This window comes from Monodon monoceros, unplaced genomic scaffold, assembly GCF_005190385.1.
Source record: "Monodon monoceros isolate NGI ecotype Baffin Bay Population unplaced genomic scaffold, NGI_Narwhal_1 Super_Scaffold_10, whole genome shotgun sequence".
NCBI lineage: Eukaryota > Metazoa > Chordata > Mammalia > Artiodactyla > Monodontidae > Monodon > Monodon monoceros.
Window position 1 is genome coordinate 3,012,427 of NW_021703766.1, and position 12,785 is coordinate 3,025,211.

The window sequence follows — 12,785 nt, forward strand, 5'->3', positions numbered from 1 at the left end:
GGAATTCTGCTCCAAAGACAGAGCTCTGTGACTGTGACGCCAGCAGGCAGGCCGGCAGTGATGGGCTGTGGCAGATCCGATGGACTTTTAAAAGTCTTTAGATAACAAGCTCCATTCCCGGGCTAGTCAAAATCTAAGACCCGTGCCACAGGTCTGTCTGTGTCCTGAACAAAGAAAAGTCACTTTGAAACTTAGGAGGAAACAGTTTCCCAAGTGCCTGTGTATTAGATCAAGTTATCTTCCCCCCTCGTGTGGACTGTGGGAGTTTTGAAAAAAATATTTCCCATTAAACTTCAAAAATAAGTTCAAAGAGGAAAAAAAGAAATGAGCCCTTCTGAGCATGGCAAGATTTCCAAGCTGTCAGGAACGCGTTGCCCTCTGCTGGACAAAAGGGGCACGGCCACTTTATAATCAGAACCCGCTCGCTCCCCCAGGTATCCTGGATCCAACATGATAGTAGCTGTGCTTTTCACAAGTGGGTTTGCATTTTCTCCGTAACTAGTGGCTACTCAGAAATCAGAAACGCGTTCAGTGTGTCATCTGTGTTGTTCACTCACTCACTCATCTATCCATTCTCCCTGCCTCACATCTTTATGGAGCAGCTACTGTCTGTTGAGCAATGTCCCGGGATGTTCTACATAGCCAACACATTCCAGAGGAGACCACAGACAATAAGCAACTTAAAAATTAACAGACAAAGCAAATTAACCAAAAAAAAAATCCAGGTGGCTATAAATGCTGTGAGAATAAATCACAGAGGCAGGGAAGGGGCAGTGGGGGTGAGGTGGGCAGGGAGGCCACACGGAGCACAGACGGAATGCAGGGAGGGATGGAGTCGCGTGGGCATGGGGGGGACAGTGCTCCTGGTAGAGGGAACAGCCAGGGCAAAGGCAGGGCCGATGGGGTGCGTTTGCCCGGACGGAGGAGAGAAAGGGGGCCAGTTGGCTGGGACTCAGGGATGAGGGAGAAGCAGGAGGACACGCCGCGGATGGGGCCGTCCCCGCCGCCCTGCAAGGAATTGGAGCTGTGTCCAGCAAACACGCGAGAGAACCGGACCGTGGACAGAGGAAGCGGGGGCTCTTTGCACTGAGGGACCCCCGAGGGCTGGACCTCAGAGGAGTGAGGGGCGAGAGCAGGGACTGCACACGCCACCTCCGGCGGGGAGTCCCAGAGCCTCCCGGGAAAGAGGAAACACACGGCCTGAGATGCAGCCTCTCCCTCTGTCCGAGGGAAGTCGTGGCCTTGCTCAGGGTTCGGGAGAACTAACTAGATTCTAAACCTTAGTAAGGGATCGGGGACCAGTTTCGCTGTCGACTGCTTCCCACTGATTACCGGCATGGAAGTGGTCCTCGTGGGAAGCTAGAGCGTCCACAGGCTGCCGAGCACTGGAGGGAGGGTGGCTTCGCTGGAGGACACGGTGCAGCAGCCCCGCCCACCCCCCATTGACCCCACCGCCCCCAGGCTGCAGGCCGGGCCCGCAGTGCTGAGCACAGGCCTCCGTGTCCCACACCCGGTTTCCTCTCGGGAAGGGGCCTTGCCTCCCTCCAGCTCAGGCCATGATGACGAATGGAGGACAGCTGACCCCTGGCCCCAGGGTCAGGCGCCCATGTGCCCCCAAGGCCAGGCAGCACCCGAGGGGCTCAGGCTGGAGCCCCACAGGCAGGCACTTGGTCCCTGTGAGGCGTGAGGGTGGGCAGGGTTCCATCCTATTCCTGGGCCCCTCTGGAGCTGGCTTCGCTTACCGCAAAGGAAAGAGTGGCCCCGGCTGGAGGCATCTGCATTGCCAGGGAGCTGAGAGAAATGCAGACTCTCAGGCCCACCCACCCCCCGAATATGCCCACCTCACCGGGTCCTGTTGCGCCGGGCAGGTGAGACCAGCCTGTGCCCAGCCAGCTGCTCCCGGCTTCTGGCATCATCCGAAGTGAGGGCTCACTTTCTCTCTCCACCAAGGCCAGTCCACGCAGGACACAGGAGCCAGCTCTAGGCTAGTGCCGGGTGCCCACCCCGGGACGGCTCCGGGACAGCCCTCTGCCCACCGTGCCGAGGCCACAAAACTCAAGTGCCAGGGTTCTCCTCCTGCCCTCCCACCACCAAGCTGCACCCTGGCCTTCCGGGCAGCTCCCAAAATGCCCCCGACGTCCCCTCCCACCAGGCGGCAGCGGGGCCACAGCTAGCTCACACCCACCAGCACTTTCCAGCAGGCCCCGAGAGGAAAGCGCTCCTCAGACACTGACATCTGAGTGTCTGGAAGGGAGAGGTGTCTTCACTGCCCCGGGGTCCAGGGCAGCTCCTGGGACAGCCGAGCACGAGGGGACCCTCCAGGCGGAAGCAGGGTTGTGGGAACGAGGCCGGAGCCCCCGAGGTGCAGCCCGGGACCCCAGGGCAGGAGGCGAGCAGCCCAGCCAGGTGGGCCGGGCCTGTGGTCAGCCAGTGGCTCAGGTGGAGACGGCTCCCCCTGGCTGAGCCCTCAGCACGTGCAGACACTTGCCATGGGGGTTTTCTGCCCTCAAACGAGTATTTAAAAGTTCGGTATGTGAGAAAATTAGTAATAAAAGCAAATGGTTCCCATATATCCACGACTTAGACTCAACAATTATGATCTTTTTGCCGAATTTTCTGCTCAGCCGAAAGGCGGATAGATGTGGTTGAACCATTTTAAAGTATCTCACAGACAGCAGGACACTTCACCCTAACTACTGCGGCAGGCATCTCCGAAACCAGAAAGGCATCCTTCTGTGTGCTCACAATGCTATTAGCTCACCTATCAAAATTAGCAATACTTTCCTGATATCGTCTGATATCCGGTCCACATCCAGATTTCTCCCGGTTGTCCCCAACGTGTCCTTCATGGCTAGCCTTTTAACCAGGACACAGGCAAGGACTGCACGCGGCGCTTGGCAGTCACGACGTCTTGTCGCTCTGGAGCGGTGTCCCCGCCCCTCCCGGTTTCACAGCTGCCGCCAGCCCCACTGCCGTGGGCTGTTGAGGAGGCCAGGCTGTGGCCGCAGAGCGGCCCGTCTTCATCTTCTGGATGGGCCCAGCGCTCACAGCCGGGCCTGTCCTTCCTGGCAAGAAGGGGCCCTGTGACGCCCTCAGGGCAGCATCCACGGCACAGGCCAGCCGACCAGCACCAGCCTGGACACAGCTGCAGCCATGCAGGGACAAAGGACCCCGAGGGATACTGGCCGGAGCTGCCCAGACCCCTGCAACCGCAGCTCCCGATTGTGGGGGGGCCCAGGGATGGGCTGCACAGGTGGCCCCCAGGGGGGTCTCGGCTGGGCAGAGCTGGAGGGAGATAGAGGCCGGGAGGCCCGGGCGCCGACGGGGCCGGAGGAAGGTGGACCCGGGCCTGTCCGTTCACTCGCTCCGCCTGGGCATTTGCGGGCTCCCCGAAGGGCACGCTCCACACCGTTCTCCATCAGTGCTGACTTCAGCTCGCCAGCATCGCCTCCTCCAGCCCCACCCTGTCCCCCACACCGTGAACTCCCCAGGGAGGGGCTTCTTGCCCCCTCCGCCCCACCCCCACGGCTTCTGCGGAGCCAAGCCCAACACCGGTACTTGGAAGTTGAGACCGAGGGCGTGAGTGAACAAGAAACAGAACAGCAGCAGCGACAGCTCACCCGCTCACCAGGCTGAGCCGGCCTCTGATCTGAGCACATCGCCGTCCACGCTTCACAAGAGAGGAAACTGAGCCCTAGAGGGGAGTGACTGCCCCAGGTCCCCCAGCCAGTAGGCGGCGTAAGGTGGTTCACCTGCGCTCCGGGCGGCTCGCAGACCCAGACCGGGAGGAGGAAGGTGGGCACAATCCGTGTGGTGCTGGGGGCTGCGTGAGCACCGGGCCTGGGGCTGCAGAGACTCGCCCCCTCCCCCCGACCCAGGCGAGCTGACACCTAAAGGGAAACGTGAAAGGGGGCAGATGACAGCCCAGGGCAGACAGGTGAGCAGTCGGCTGGGGAGGGAACTGGAACAGAGGACAGGGTGCAGGGGCCTGGGGGGGAGTCTCAGCTCCGGGATGCCTTGTGCAGAGACCCGTTCAATTTTGTTTGCTTGTTGTTGTTTAAACTCCTGCAAGGTAAGGAATTCCTGGCTTTGGGGGATGGCAGAGATTGGGATTCAATTCATATGCACTTAGGAAGATCCACAGCGAGCAAAGTGGAAACAGATGAGCCTGAGAGGTAGGCAGCGGCCAGATCCCACCCTCAGGAGCTCGGTAGAGAACTTGGGTGGGGTGGGCACACGAGGGTGCTATGCCTGTAGGTCTCCCTGCGGGGTCAAGCCCCACTGTGAGGGCTGGAGGCCTCAGGGTCTCCAGCAACAGGGGCCCAACCCTTGTCTGCAAGCCTGCGGGAACCTGGTTCCCTACCTGGAGTCACCATGGCATGCACTTGAGTGGGGTCTAACCCCCTAGAACGTGAGCCCCATGAAAAAACAGGCTGCCCCAGGGGTCACTGCTGGACCCCCAGCAAGTGGCCCAGTGCCTGCCCACAGTAGGAGCTCAAAAACATGTGATGATTTGGCCAGAAGCTCGACATGGGGCAAAGGGAGCTTGGCAACCGCCCAGACGACAAAGAACCAGGCCCCGTGTGAGACTTTGCACTAGGAGCGTGCAGGCCACCCTGCGTTGAGGGGGGCTGGCCCCTCCCCCTGCTGTGACTCCTAGCACCCGCCTCTCTCCCCCTCCCCTCCGTCTTCCTCACCCCCCTCCCTCTCTCTGTCTTTACCATCTCACCCTCCTGGACAGGCTGAGGCAGCTCCGGGACACCTGTTCCGTGGCACATGGCCGAGGCCGGAGCCGTCTGCAAACGCACAAGGAGGGTCAGGCTGAGGGCAGGCGCATAGGCAATGTTAATGAGAGCGGGAAGGGAGTCACAGAGGTGCAGCAGGAAGGAACGAGGGAATCTCAGTGGGTGGGGAACGGAGGGGCAAGGGAGAAACTCGCCCAGATTCACCGGCAAATTGGAGCAAAGTGCGCCCTGAATCCTGGCGGCTCCGTGTAGGTCACACTAGTCCCAGCCCCGATATTCCAGCAGTAGCGGTCAACCTACAAACAGGCAGCAGGTACCGCTGGCGCCCCAGCTGGGTGATGCCCCCCCACTTTTAAGGTTTTGGTGTGTTCTTCCGCCGGCTTCTCTGTGTTTCTGCTTCTCCAGGCTTTCACCTGGGACTCTCTTCCGAGAACTGGCCAAGGGCTCCTGGAACCGCCTGACACAGTCCTCAGGGCAGCCCTTAGCCGCCGGCTTAGCGTATGGGACTAGGAAAGCAGCTCTGCGGTGTGGCTCACCCTCCAGAGCCGCCCCCCCCCCCACGGGATCAGGCTGAGGCTACGTCTTTGCCTTGAAGTCGCTGGTGGCCTTTTTCTTCTGTTTGCTTCACCCCTTCCTGGTTTCTCCCGGAGTCTATCTCTAGGGAACCCAATATATGACAGTCAGTTGATTACCTTCCCAATTAGCCTGTTTAGAAATCTTATAAATCAATGCAGCTGCTCGTCAGGGAGAAAGAATTCATATTTACATCAATTTGCATACAGTTCTGGATCCCCCAGAAGTCTACCCGCACCTGCCTTCCAGACCCTGAGCCCCAGGTTACGATCTGCTGCCACGGTGTGTGTGTCCAGTGGAGGGTGAGGGGCAAGACAGGGGTCTGCATTTGGATACCAGCCACCCGCCGGCAGTTTGAGTGATCTGGGGCAATTCATCCCCCTCTCTCAGCTCAGTTTCCTTGCTGCAAAGTGGGTATAACAATACCACAATCGCAGGTTCTCATGGCGACTGGTTATACTAATCTACATAAAGCACTGAGCACAGCACCTGGCACCTGGTAAGCATACTATAAGTGCTGACACTAGTATCGTTGTTATTTTACTGTCAGCTTCTGCAAATCCTTACTGACTTGCTTGTTATTAGAATAATTAAATGTGCCAAACCACTTAGAGGCTATTCGGAAGGTCTGATTCACTTAAAGGATCCAGATAGTCAACATCATATGTAGTAGCTACTTTCTACATACAGTCTCAATTAACTCTGTAGACAGGTCCCACGAGGGGTGATTGTTACCAGCCAAGGACACCCAGGTGCAGAGCCGGGGCTGAGGTCACCTGCCCCAGGTCACACAGCCAGCAGGGGTGACGTGGGCTGCCTTGGGACCTGCCGTGACATGGGAGACTCCCAGGTGCCACGTACAGTGTTTGCCGCTTTTCTGGAAAGACTTCTTGAGGGCCGGAAATCTGGATCTGTTGTCTTGACTGCCACGTCTTCTGCTGTTCATCAGCCTTGGAAAGCAGCTGCGAAAATATCGTTTCCGCCTCGTGGGTTCCCATGCAAATCACTCCCGGAGCTGGGGAAAGTGCAGCGCTGTCAATAGTTCACAGCCTTCGCTCTTTCCTCTCCTTTCCAATTCAGGAACTGAGTCTAGTTCCTTTCTCCACAAGGCGGGCAAGAGAGGAAGCAGTTTCTGCCCACCGCAGCCTGTGCAGGCAGAGGCTTGGGTGGGCTGCTGGCTTCCTGCCTGCCCTTTGCCCCCTGACACCCCCTGCCCATCCTCCACTAATGAATGGGCCGCCTCCAGACACAAGTTCCTGCTGCTTCTGCCAGGCAGCCCACCTGGATTTCACCCACTCACCAGACAAGAACAGGCAAGGGTGGCCAGGGTTGGCAGAGGGATCTCCTTTGAAACAAAATGATGAGCTTCACTCGCCAGTGACACAACCATCTGTCCCTCTCCTCAAGGCAGCCACCAACCACACTGGGGTCCCCAGAGCTCACAGGTGGAACATTTTTACATGGCCTTTCTATTGCACCACTAATGTCTGCTCAATGGAGAAACGCCTAGCAGAACAGAGGAAATAAATCACCCACAATGATATCAATAAAATAAGAACAATAACCAGTAACTGCGAAGGACTTACTGGACCAGGCACTGTGTGATAGACTCTCTCTTTGTGTCCATCCGCTGGCTAGATTCTAGTCTAACTCCCTGCCTGGTCCAGAGCTTGAGTAAGAAGCTGTCATCCGGAACTTCCCTGGAGGTCCAGTGATTAAGACTCCGCACTTCCAATGCAGGGGCACGGGTTCGATCCCTGTTCGGGGAACTAAGATCCCACATGCCAGTGCAGCACGGCCAAAAAAAAAAAAAAAAAGCACGGCTTGTATGCCTCCAGGAGTAGGGAGCTCATTCCCTCGGGAAAGTTCTTCCACGTGATGAGATGAAACTGGACTCCTGCCCCTTTCTCCATGGGACCTTTGGAGCCAACCCCACAAAGCAAGCCTGGTTACAGACACCTGAACATAGCTGGCCTTCCGCCTTCAGTTCCTTCGCCCTTTCTCTGGCTTCATCCCCATCGCACCACCTCTCCCTAGGCATTGAAGCCAACACTGACTGAAGGCGTCCTTTATGCCAGGAGCTGGGCCGTCCTCTGAGTCTTCACAACAGCATGGCCACGTGGGCCCTGTTCTCATCCCTGTGTCACAGGTGAGGACACCTGCGTGTCACAGAGGTAAGCTATGCACCCCCCCGCAAGGTGCGCGGCCGCAGCCCAAACACCGTCTCAACCCTTAGCCCTCAGGCCGGAAGTGCTGTCCATAAACCCGGAAGTGCGTTTCTGCAAAGCTGAGGAGTGTATCTGTGAACCCAGAAGTACTTTTCAAAGCCTGGGTGTTTCCATGAACCCTGAAGACTTGGGGATCTTCCAGAGCACCTATTAAAGGGCTGTGAGCCTGAAAGACGGAGGGGGTGTCTTAGGAATTGATGCGGAATGTTCTCCATGACATCCGTGTGTGTGTGTGTGTGTGTGTGTGTGTGTGTGTGTGTGTGTGTGTGTGTGTCTGCCTGGAGACTGTTACAACTCATCTCCCGGGAGGGCACGGGGACCAGGAGGCAAGAAGGGAGGGGAGAGCTCCTTTTCACCCTCTGTCCTTTTTCACTGTTTGAAATTAGTTTTACCGTATGCAATTATTGCCTCTTTGAAATGATTTTTGTTTTTTTGTTTTTTTGCGGTACGCGGGCCTCTCACTGTTGTGGCCTCTCCCGTTGCGGAGCACAGGCTCCGGACGCGCAGGCTCAGCGGCCATGGCTCACGGGCCCAGCCGCTCCGCGGCATGTGGGATCTTCCCGGACCGGGGCACGAACCCGCGTCCCTTGCATCGGCAGGCGGACTGTCGACCACTGCGCCACCAGGGAAGCCCTCTTTGAAATGTTTTTTAAAATGGAAAGATTCGAACTCCTGGAGGGGAGAGACCATGGAATAGTCCTCTGTGCCCCCACCGGAGAGGGAGGGGGGCCTAATATCTGTTTGAAAGGAGAGGGGTGGAGGGGACGTGGGGAGGGGAAGGAGAATAGCCTTTTGGAAAATTTTAGCCAAATTTTATCACATAGCAGGCATCGTGTGTTGTGTAGGGAGAGCACTGGAATGAGCTAGGAATGAGCTAGAAAAGGGCCAGAGACCTGTTTTTGTAGCTTCTTTCCTGGTGTGGCCAGCCCTGTAGCGATACAGTGGACATATGACTTACCAAAGTCATTACCTTTCTTGCTGACCGCGGCAACCATTTCTCAGACACCAGCAAGAAAGATGAGGGAAGTTTCTAATTTGGGGTGTGCTCTGGCCCTTGGCCACCAGCTTCACCCCCAGCCCCAGGCCAGGTCCCTGGGCAATGCCCCAGCTAACGCTGCTTCGGGAATGACCTGGACCAGAGGTGTTTGCTCGGGAGTGTGGCTCCAGGCCTGGCCTGCCTCCCAGCCCTTCCAGGCAAAGGGCCTCCCACCAGCAGGCCTCCCTGAGCGCCAGACGGAGGAAAAAAAACGCTCCTGGCAGCTCAAGCATTTCTCCCGGCAGGTGCCAGGTCCCTCCCCCGCACACCTCCACTCACACGCCCCCTAGAAGAGCAGATTCTGCAGGTTTTCCTCAGTTCTTGTCTCTGATAGAACTAAGGTGGGAAGCCAACAGGAAAGAGGCTGGCTGGCTCCTGGAATTCGTCCTCAAGGGCATCTCACACTCTGATGAAGGAAATACAGATCCCTACAATGATGGGGTCCTGGGATGCGGGGTAGTACTTATCAACAGCCTTAACAATGTCCCTATCTTTAACCCAGCCGCCTCCACTGCTCGGAATTCAACCAAGGAAGCCATTTGACGAGCAAAGAGACATAACTCTGGGGATGTTTAGCCCAGCATGGTTTTGATAGCAAACAATGGGAAACAGCCTAAGTGTCCCACAGGCAGGGCCAGGTGATATAAGTGAGGATATAGTCATAGGAGGCAATTCTGCCACTCCCATTAAAAGTGCAGGTATAGGAATGCTTTTGTGGATGTGGAAATATGTTTTCAAGATGTTGTTAAACAGAAAAAGGAAGTTACAAAATAGTAAATGTAACATGACTCTGATTTTGTAAAACACTACATATACACGACCTATGTACAAAGAAAATGTCTGCAATGTCATTGGGGCTATAGGCCAAAATACTTACACGATTATTTCCAAAGGGTAGGATTACAGGTGATGTGTTTTGTTTTTGTTTTTTAATTTCAGTTAATCTGTGCATTCTAATTGTTTGTGAAATGATAACTATTCTTGAACTTTTTAAAGGTAGAATTTGTGTACAATGGAAAGCACTCATTTTAAGTGTATGTTTCCACAGATTTCGAAAAATTCATGCCATCCATGTAAATACCACCGCAAACAAGATATAGAACATCCCATCGTCACCCAAAACAATTTCCCTTGAGCCCCTCTTCAGGCAGTCCTTGCCCCCTCCCCCAATCCTGGCTCCAAACAACCATTGATCTACTTTCTGTTGCTAAATTAGATTTGTCTTTTCTAGAGTTTCATATAAGGGGAATCATACTGTATGTTCTCTTCTGTGTACGCCCTCTTTCACTCAGCATAATGTTTTTGAGATTCACCCACATGTATCATTCGGGGTTTTTTCCCTTTTAAAGCTGAGTAGTATTCCGCTGTATGGACTTGCCGTACTTTATTTATCCATTTACCTCTTCATGGGCATGTAGATTGTTTCCAGTTTGGGGTTACAATTACAAAGTGATTGTGAGCATTGTTGTTCAGGTATTTCTGTGGTCCTCTGTTTCCATTTCCCTTGGGGGGAAAATGCATAGGAGTGGAATTATTGGGTCACATGGTAAATGTAAGCTTGGTTCTATAAGAAATTATGAAACTGTTTTCCACAGTTACTATATAATTGCACACGCCCATCAGCAACAGAAGTTCTAGTTGTTCCAATCTTTGCCAGTGGTTGGTATTATTAGCTATCTTAGTGGGTGTGTATCTCATTGTGGTTTTAATTTGCATTTCCCTGATAACTAGTGAGGTTGAACATCTTTATTGTGTTTATCGACCTTTCATACATCGTTTTGTGTGCCAGTACTTTCACACACCTCTAATAATTCTTCCTTTTTTTCATGGTGCTGTTGGCTTACCATTCAGCGTAACAGGTTTTTGGTTTGGGTTCGTTTTTTTTTCTCATATTACTGGATACAAGTTCCTTCATTAAATATATACATTGTGAATATTTTCTCCCAGTCAGTGATTGGCGTAGGCTTTTTTGTGTTCTGAAGAACACAAGTTTAAAATTTTGATTAAGTTCACTTATCAGTGTTTTTCTTTTATGGTTTATGCTTTTTGTGCCTTATCTAAGAAATCTTTGACTGTCCCAAGGTTATAAAGATATTCTCTTTTCTTCTTGAAGTTTTATAGTTTTGGCTTTTATACGTAGGTCGATGATCCATTTCAACTGAATTTTATAAATGGTATGAGACACTGTTCAAGGTACTCTTTTTGTCCATAGTCTGCATTGTACAGAATGGTAGCCACTGGCCACAGGCAGCTCTTGTGCCCTGAAGGTGAGGCTAGTCTGGATTGAGATGTGTTGTAAGCATAAAACATACACCAGATTTCGAAGACTTGGGACCAAAAAAAAAAGTAAAGTGTCAATGTTGAAATGACGCGGTTTTGGATATATTGGGTTAATTTATATATATATATATTTAGTAGATGTTTATTGGAGTATAGTTGCTCTACAATGTTGTGTTAGTTTCTACTGTATAACAAAGTGAATCAACTATACATATACCTATATCCCCATGTCCCCTCCCTCTTGAGCCTCCCTCCCACCCTCCCTATCCCACCCCTCTAGGTGGTCAAAAAGCACCGAGCTGATCTCCCTGTGCTATGCGGCTGCTTCCCACCAGTCAACTGTTTCACACGCGGTAGTGTATGTATGTTGATGCTACTCTCGCTTCGCCCCAGCTTTGTCCTCCCACACCGTGTCCTCAAGTCCATTCTCTATGTCTACCTCTTTATTCCTGCCCTGCAACTAGGTTCATCAGTACCTTTTTTTTTTTTTAGATTCCATAGATATGCGTTAGCATACAGTATGTGTTTTTCTCTTTCTGACTTATTTCACTCTGTATGACAGACTCTAGTTCCATCCACCTCACTACAAATAACTCAATTTTGTTTCTTTTTATGGCTGAGTAATATTCCATTGTATGTATGTGCCACATCTTCTTTATCCATTCGTCTGTCAATGGACATTTATGTTGGGTCCGTGTCCTGGCTATTGTAAATAGTGCTGCAATGAACATTTTGGTACATGTCTCCTTATGAATTACGGTTTTCTCAGGATATATGCCCAATAGTGGGATTGCTGGGTCATATGGTAGTTCTATTTTTAGTTTTTTAAGGAACCTCCATACTGTTTTCCATAGTGGTTGTATCAATTTACATTCCCACCAACAGTGTAGGAGGGTTCCCTTTCACCACACCCTTTCCAGCATTTATTGTTTCTAGATTTTTTGATAATGTCCATTCTCCCCAGCATGAGGTGATACCTCGCTGTAGTTTTGATTTGCATTTCTCTAATAATCAGTGATGTTGAGCATCTTTTCATGTGCCTCTTGGCCATCTGTATGTCTTCCTTGGTGAAATGTCTATTTAGGTCTTCTGCCCATTTTTTAACTGGACTGTTTGGTTTTTTTGATATTGAACTCCATGAGCTGTTTGTATATTTTGGAGATTAATCCTTTGTCTGTTGTTTCATTTGCAAATATTTTCTCCTGCTCTGAGGGTTGTCTTTTTGTCTTGTTTATGGTTTCCTTTGCTGTTCAAAAGCCTTTAATTAAGTCCCATTTGTTTATTTTTGTTTTTATTTCCATTACTCTAGGAGGTGGGTCCAAAAAATCTTGCTGTGGTCTATGTCAAAGAGTGTTTTTCCTATGTTTCCCTTTAAGAGTTTTATAGTGTCTGGTCTTATATTTAAGCTTTTAATCCATGTTTATTTCTGTATATGGTGTTAGGGAGTGTTCCAATTTCATTCTTTTACATGTAGCTGTCCAATTTTCCCAGCACCACTTATTGAAGAGGCTGTCTTTTCTCCACTGTATGTTCTTGCCTCCTTTGTCATAAATTAGGTGCCCATATGTGTGTAGGTTTATCTCTGGACATTCTATCCTGTTCCGTTGATCTATATTTCTGTTTTTGGGCCAGTACCATACTGTCTTGATTACTGTAGCTTTGTGGTATAGTTTGAAGTCAGGGAGCCTGATTCCTCCAACTCTGTTTTTCTTTCTCAAGATTGCTCTGGCTATTCAAGGTCTTTTGTGTTTCCATACGAATTGTAAAATTTTTTGTTCTAATTCTGTGAAGAATGCCATTGGTAGTTTGATAGGGATTGCATTGAATCTGTAGATTGCTTTGGGTAGTCATTTTCACAATATTGATTCTTCCAATCCAAGAAGATGGCATATTTCTTCATCTGTTTATGTCATCTTTGATTTC